At 34.1% G+C, this 8,794-nt stretch overlaps 1 long non-coding RNA gene across 1 annotated transcript; it reads right to left on the reverse strand.

Moving 5' to 3' along the window:
- Nucleotides 1–677: 677 nt before the first annotated feature.
- Nucleotides 678–1,221, reverse strand: LOC130984947 (uncharacterized). The gene is made up of 2 exons (XR_009088835.1): nt 950–1,221; nt 678–865 (listed from the first exon to the last, which is right to left on the reverse strand). It is a non-coding gene; the product is annotated as an uncharacterized LOC130984947 (long non-coding RNA).
- Between the last annotated feature and the right edge of the window lie 7,573 nt (nt 1,222–8,794).

Below are 8,794 nucleotides of genomic sequence, written 5' to 3' on the forward strand. Positions count from 1 at the left end.
AAACATAGGGCTTGATTAAGTCGTAAGAATAAGTTAATTGCCCATTTAACTTAAACCTAATCTACTTATTCCTACCTAGAGTTAGCCACCATCATTTCTCTCCTCACATTTTCTCTCTCTGTGTTCCGGCGCTGGCCATCGATTTCCTCCACCATGAAAATTTCCCCCCAAGTTTCCAGCTCTTCGTCGTGGAAATTTGACACTGTGCCCTCCGATTTCTCACCACTCTTCATTGAGGTTAGGGGTGAGCGTTCGGTTATATGGTTCGGTTTTTGGTAAAACCAAACCAAACCATATTTTTTTTTCGGTTAGGAAAAAAAACCGAACCGAACCGAATTAACCGAACAACCCGAACCGAATTAACCGAATTTTTTTTAATCAAAACCGAACCGAACCGAAAAACCGAATTAACCCGAAAAAACCGAAAAACCGAAAATTCTGAAACAAAACCGAAAAATCCGAAAAATCCGAAAAAAAAATAGTAAAATTAAAAAAATCTGCTCAACTTTTTTTTACATATTTTATCATTATCCATCATTCATGTAATCATTTCAAGAACATACATGTATATATAACAACCTAATAATTAAAATTTGCATAAGTATTGAATCCATTCATCACACTCACCAAAATAAATACTAGAACATCCATAGCCAACAAACTAAAGAGTTTCTAAATATCCATCAAATCAACAACAAATTAGCATCAAATGATAAAGGAAAGAGTCCATAATTTCAATGTTCACAAAACCACAAAACTCAAAATCAATAAACATTCGTCTAATCATCTTCAATAGCTTTCAAGTCCCAACAAATAATGGAGATTGATTAATTTGTTGGAGCTTGCACTACCAAATTTTGCATGCCTACAAAAATTAACAATAATACAAATTAGTTGTATATCATAAAATTGAAAGCATATAAAAAATATAGTTTAAATTTTGATATACCTTGTTCAATTTTTTGGACATCTTCATAAAGTTCCTCAACATCAACTGCGGTAGGAGAATTGCGAAGCCAATCTTGACCACAAATGAGAACCTCCACAACTTTAGGACTTAACGAACTCCTAAAAGGGTCAAGTACTCGTCCTCCAGTGCTAAATGCTGCCTCTGATGCTACAGTTGAGACGGGTACTGCCAAAACATCACGAGCCACTTGGGAGAGAACGGGATATTTAGATTCATTTGTTTTCCACCATGATAAAATGTCAAATTTTGGCCCACCATTCTCAGTATCTTCCTTAAGATACTTATGAACATCATTACCATCCTTATGGTGAAATGTTTGGTACATATCCCCCAACATTTTCATCGCATTCTTTATTGTCTCACTATCATCAACTTCAACACTTGGCAACTCAATTTCTCTATGCTCATCAATATTTTCTATAACAATTGGTTGCTTGTAATCACCACACATAGCAACCAATTCATCTTCAACATCACCTCAATTTGAGGTGATGTTGGATCCAAACCCCTCTCCATTTATCGAAGTCTGCAACCCCCTATCGCCACCAACGGTCGCCGATTTCACAGATCCGCCGGCCGCGGTGATGAAGGAGTACATCTGCTCCGAGTCGCAGGAGTCTCAGGTGTACATCGCCTCTATGAGCGGTGTGCCGAAAAAAATTTGCTCAAGTTCGCGAGAGAGATTAAATAAATTCTAATAAAAGTTTTATCGTTATTTATCTCTTTCATCTGATTCCCTCCCATGTTTCTCGCTCATAAATAAAAACTAATAAAATAACATTAATATTGTGAATATATTAGAAAGTCACTACAATCGGTATTCAATTTAAACCTACATTCAGCCCCAGCCCTGGGCCTAACCCTCAATCAGGCCCTAATTTTTTTATTTTATTTTTGTTGTTATATAATAAAAAATTACACACACATTGGGCCTCAATGAGTAAAAAAAAAAAACGGTCCACAAGCACACAATCATATTCAATTAAAAGGCCTTTTTTATTGCCTAGTAGGGCTGAGCATAAACCGAACCGGACCGAGAAAACCGACCGAACCGATCATTTATGGTTCGGTTCGGTTTTGTTATTTTTGGGTCGGTTTTCGGTTCGGTTTTCAAATGTGAAAACCGACCATGTATCGGTTCGGTTTCGGTTCTTCGCCCATGGTTCGGTCGGAAATCGAACCGAACCGATATATATATATTATTAAATATATTATTTAATTTAATATACTAAATAGTAAATACATTAAATCTATTAGATATACCCTAAATCTATTCTCATTTCTGGACTTCAATTAGAAACCACCCGCCGCCTCCCCTTTCTCTAGACTATCGGCAGCCTTCCTTCCTCCCCACCTCAACTGCGGCGCCGCGCCGGGCACCACCAACACTCATCCTTCGCCGGCGACTAGCAGCAGGCCAGCGCAACCGCACAGGAGCCCACTTGGGCCATCTCTTCCCCGTTGACGCAGTAGCATACCAGCGCCACTCCCGGCTTCTCCTCCGCCGCCAAGATCGACGCCGACGCCGACTAGCAGCAGACCGGCGCACTCCTCGACTTCTCTTGAGAATGAAAGCAAAAGGTATCGAGCCAAACTCCTATACTTGTGGTTCCTTAATAAGCTGGATGTGCAAGTATGAGAAGATTGTGGATGCGGCTGCCTTTATTAGGAAAATGGAGGAAAATGGGTTTCTTCCAAGTGTTGTGGTTTATAATTTAGGGATTTTAATGTTTTTTCAAAAAAAGTAAAATTAAATAAAATAATTCGGTTCGGTTACCGACCGAAATCGATCGGTTTCGACCGGTTCGATTTTGGTCGGTTTTTGGCCTTTTAACGGTTCGGTTCAGTTTTACCATTTTACAATTCGGTTCGATTTCAGTTTTTATAAATCGGGTCGGTTCGGTTCGGTTTTGAACCGATGCACAGCCCTATTGCCTAGAGCCTTGAAATTTCCGAAATAGGGTTGCCCCATTCATAGATCCTTTTAAACCATCTCTAATGATACCTCCCTATTTTAGACCACATGTAATAGCAACCTTTGGAGCATAAGGTCGACCACCACACCACATAGAATAATAGGAAAAAAGAAAAAGAAGAATAGATCATGGGCAGACTTCCCATGGTCTCAACAAGACCGACTCCAATCATAATGTGTTGTTTTTGTTTTTGTTTTGTTTCGTTTTTTTTTATATATGTTTTTCCAATTACTTTTAATTTTTTTATATTTTTTATTTATTGTTTTTTGTTTTATTATATTAATTAATTTTTAATTTCTTTATTTTTTTTATTTATTGTTTGTGTGATTTCGTTTTCGTACTCCGATTATTGTAATTTTTATAATATTTAAATGTTTGCATTTTTATTATTTTGCCCTTTTCTGAATTTTTATAATTATTCATATTTTTAATATAATTTAACATAATTAAAATATTATAATTAAAAATAGTAAGAAAATCATTGTATAAGATGTTGTGGTTGGATGATTGGTGTGGTCACTGATAATCCATAAAACATAGGTGCAGTTGAGTTGGATATAATATTGATGATGTGGAAGAGACATAAATTAATTAAATATTGAAAAGGTTGGATGGTTGGACGGTTGGGCCGGTCACTACTAGGGATGTCTTAAGGTTTCGCTGACATCGTCTAGACATGTCACCCATATTCCTTTTATACTAATTTCACCCCAATAATACCTCCTCAAAATAAATTTTTTGCCGATATTATTGTTGATCCATTTTTCACCCAATTTCAATTCACTCAATATTTATTCACATTTTATTTAATTTTCATATATAAGTATTTTTTTTATAATTCAATATAAATTAACGTGATATGTTTTTTGGTTAATATAAAAAGAAATACAACAAATCAACAACAATCTAAAGAAAATAAAATAAAAATAAATACTAGCCAAGCATATTAATAATAAAGAATGGAATGGTAAAAATAAAGGTAACGAAACAAAATAATGAAAAAATAGTAACGCATGATAAATAACAGATAAAAGAATAATGATAAAAATAAATAGGAAGACACAATAAATAGAAAAACAAATAAAAATTCATGAAAAATGTTTAGAAAAAATAGAATGACAAAAAAAAAATGAAAGAATAATTGCACGCCGCACACCAAGTAAAGAAACAACCACGTAGAAACAGCCGAAAGAAGAAAATTTGAAAGAAGACAAAGGTAAAGAAAAATAAAAGAAGAAAATGATAGAAAAAGAAAAAAAAAAGTTTACCTCGTCCAGTGTCAGCGTTCCAAGAGCACTAACTCTATCTCTTCTTTTCTCCAATTGCCTCCCCAAACTAAAACCCCACAAGGGTAATTTTGGAAGTTTCATCCCTATTACACTGGAGATGCTCTTACAGCCAAAAAACATTCAAACTTTGATTTTTGAAAAATACAAAAATAAAACTCAAATTCTCCATGGCCAACATCCAAAACACAATCCTCCATTCGATCTTTGGGATTGAATCCTATACCAGGGCAGCACGAATGTGGATGAAGTCTCTGATGCCGGGATTGGCATCGAAAGTGGATCGGAGATGAAGAAATCTCTCATGGTGATGATATATTCAACGAAATGGTGGCACGCAGACCTCAAGTTAATATAAAATTCGACAGTAATAAGGCTATGCTTACAGCTTATTAAGCCTTTGGAATGAGTTAAGGTTTTTGTGTAGTCATTCGCCACTTTAGGAATGGAAAATATTGCATGATATGTTGCGATAAAGGTCGTAAGTCCGAGAAGTCCACGAAAAGAGTAAATTGTCAAACTCGTATTAATGTTATCAAACAGCTTAATGGAAGATGTCTAGAATTTCTACAGATCACAATCACTCACTTAATCGCAAAATGTCTCCGTTCATGGCTGGATATAAGTTTATGACAACGAGCATGAAAAGACAATTAGAAGCCTTTGACCTTGCAGAATTACGAGAAACAACGTACATGTCCCCATGTATGCACGTGTTCTTCGATGGTTACATCGCTTTGATAATTACATTGAAGATGGTTTTAGAGCAATATGAGATTGTTATTATCAATAAAGTGAAGAGAAAATGGAACGAAACTATAAAACAAAATGTGTCTTCAAGTGTCGTATTTCAAACTTCACTTAGGAGAATGAACTCGGGAAGGTATACATGCATAATATAATGGATTTGTTACATATATAAAAATCAAGAAGTTGTGGCAATATAACGTAACACACGTAGATAACTATATTGATCACAACATTACCATAATTGAAAGGTACGATGTACTTGAATTAAGCATCATCAACGTTCATTTTTACAAACAATTCAAGTTCATAGTTGAGTATCATCCTAAAGGGGACTATTTTGATTGTGAATGTCATAAGTTCGAGTTGAAGGGAATTTTATGTTTTCATATCTTAAAAGTTATGGTTATGAAGGACGACATTCGCAAGATCAAGTTTATTATTATTAAATTGAGATTTTATATAAAAAGAAAAAGATAATGTAACCAAAAAACCCTTGAAAGCACAAGATAGCAGACTAATGAACTGAGCCTCGAAAAAAAAGAGCTCGTCAATCAAAAGAAATCAACAAAAGATGCCAAACAAATATGCCAAGAGTGCCACATGACATCCTAGAATGAGCGAAAAAATTCAGCACTCCAAATGTTTGATAAAAAACCTGAGCTGCAAGTTCAAGTTCATTATGCAAGTTATTATGTTGAAATTTATTGTAGCCATGATTTTGGTTTTGAATTTTACAGTTCATAATGTCAAATTATGATTTTGAAATTTTTTATTTTGAATATCCATGTTTGAAATTGATAGTACCTCTGACTATAGAACCATAAGAAATACAAATACCCGTGCGCATTTTCACTATGTCGGGAACACTAATCGGAATTACGAGTAAGAAGCAAGACAAATTCATCAAATTAATGGAGGAGATTTTATGAGTTAGTTTTGAACGTATTACGAGGTGTTGTCAAACAACAGGCCAAAGCTCAAGCTACGCAACCTAAAGAAGCATGAATTACAAACACGATGGATCACATTGTTGAACGATTTCGAAACTACAATCCGCCACGATTCGATGAACTCGATAGGTTGTTAGTAGTAGAAAAGTGGTTAGAAGAACTTGAATGAAATTTTCACTTATATCAAATTGTATTAACGAACAGAAAGTAAGGAGTGGTCGTTGGTGCACTATGCATGGACAAAGAGCGGCTCTTCTTAATGGTTCGAAGTGGAATGGTATATGAATGAACTAAAACACAACAGAAAGAGAGGGAATTCAAAAATATGCATCTATAAATCTGCATATTCAAAGAGAGTTTAAATGATTTGTTAAATGCTACTCATACCAACAAGATGTGTTTAATTATATCATGAAATTAATTTGTAATCTTTTTAACCTCACCTTTGAACGAGACACTCTATTTCATAATACACTACAAAAAAACGCGGAAATAGCGACGAAAACTACCGACGGCGGCGGCGCCGCCGGCAATTACCGACGGCACGGCGGCGGCAAAAACGGCGACCCGCCTTTTGACTATTACCGGCGCATTACCGACGGCAAAACGGGCCGCCGCTAATTAGCGGTGGTTACGCCGTCGCTAATTTAAATATATATTAATATAAATATATATTATTTATTACCGACGGCAATTGCTGTCGGTATTTACCGGCGGCAACCGGCCGCCGCTAATCACCATCGCCGGTGACATCCGGCGATAGCACCACCGCCGTCCGGCAAAAATTACCGACGGCATTTTTCCGCCGCTAATGACCGACGACAAATTCTAATTACCGACGACAAATGCCGTCGGTAATTAATTTTATTTTTTTTATTTTTTTTATTATTATTTTTTTCATTTATCATCTAATAAATTGATCAAAGATAATAATACAAAAACATTAAAATTAAATATATATTGAAATACAAGTGAAAATTTAAACATTGATTATTACTAATCTAAGATTATTACTAAGAATTCAAGATTCTTAGTAAGAAACTTATAATTATAACTTAAGAATGTTAATTTGATTATTGATTCACTCATCAATCATCACTAATCCAAGATTCTTAGTAAGAATCTTATAATTATAACTTAAGAATGTTAATTTGATTAGTGATTCACTCATCAATCATCACTAATCCAAGATTATTACTAAGAATTCAAGATTCTTAGTAAGAATCTTAAGATTATAACTTAAGAATACTAATTTGATTAGTGATTCACTCATCAATCATCGCTAATCCAAGATTATTACTAAGAATTCAAGATTCTTAGTAAGAATCTTAAGATTATAACTTAAGAATGCTAATTTGATTAGTGATTCACTCATCAATCATCACTAATCCAAGATTATTACTAAGAATTCAAGATTCTTAGTAAAAATCTTAAGATTATAACTTAAGAATGTTAATTTGATTAGTGATTCACTCATCAATCATCGCTAATCCAAGATTATTACTAAGAATTCAAGATTCTTAGTAAGAATCTTATAATTATAACTTAATAATGCTAATTTGATTAGTGATTCACTCATCAATCATCACTAATCCAAGATTATTACTAAGAATTCAAGATTCTTAGTAAGAATCTTATAATTATAACTTAAGAATGTTAATTTGATTAGTGATTCACTCATCAATCATCGCTAATCCAAGATTATTACTAAGAATTCAAGATTCTTAGTAAGAATCTTATAATTATAACTTAAGAATGCTAATTTGATTAGTGATTCACTCATCAATCATCACTAATCCAAGATTATTACTAAGAATTCAAGATTCGTAGTAAGAAACTGGTGCGTCGTTTTACACCAAAAATATTCGGCAGTCAGCCAGTATGCCCACATTGCGCAGACAGCAGCAAGCAAAATCGTCTCCCAAGGGATCGGTGAGAATTCTCCTAAAATCCAACCTGCAAAGAAACTCCAGAAACGAGATTTATAGGGAAAATATGAGAAAATACTAAATCTAAAAATAAATAAATAAAACCTATAAGAATTGCAAAGGTTCTAATCCTAAATAAATAAATAGAAAATCCAACAATTAATAAAAGAATTCCAGCAATCAATTAAGTCCACCATAGCTTAATTATTCCGATCATCGATGCAAAAATAACTTTAAATCATGCAAACAAACCAGTTATAACCATCGAAGACGCTTCTGACGTGATCTTATTTCTCCTTAATTATTCGGTAACCAGGAAGACGCTTCACTAATTACTACCCTAATCGACTGACAACCGTAAGAGACGCTCTATAGGTTTAATGAGCCGACAGCATTAATATCTAGAGAAACCCGATTCAAAACCAATAAACTCTGACGCAGGATTATTGAATTAAGACTGCTTTTCCCTTGACCCTGATGTGTCAATTTACCACTAATCAAACCTAAACCACAATTACGGATGGCCGATTTAATTGGCTGTATAATTAATTCTAACCCACTAAATATTGCGCACTACCTAATGGATTAAAATAATTAATGACGATAAACATAGAGAATCACAGATGCAAGCATAAAATAAAGTATAAGAACAAATTAGATCTCACAGAATAATCTTGCTAGTGCTTCCCTAATCGTTGCTGGAATAAACGAAATTAACTAAAACTCATACAAAAATAAATAAAAATAAATAAATAAGAAATTGCGAAGAAGAAAAAAAATAATAAAACTTGAATTGAGGAACTCCAAAATTTCGTCCCAATGCCTGCCTCGTTCTCCCAAAGTAAGTGGCGTGAATATTGTGTGCTAAGTAGTATATATATATATATATATACTCCCTAATATATGTTAAGGAAATAACTAAACAAAACCTAAT

This window comes from Salvia miltiorrhiza, chromosome 1, assembly GCF_028751815.1.
Source record: "Salvia miltiorrhiza cultivar Shanhuang (shh) chromosome 1, IMPLAD_Smil_shh, whole genome shotgun sequence".
Lineage (NCBI taxonomy): Eukaryota > Viridiplantae > Streptophyta > Magnoliopsida > Lamiales > Lamiaceae > Salvia > Salvia miltiorrhiza.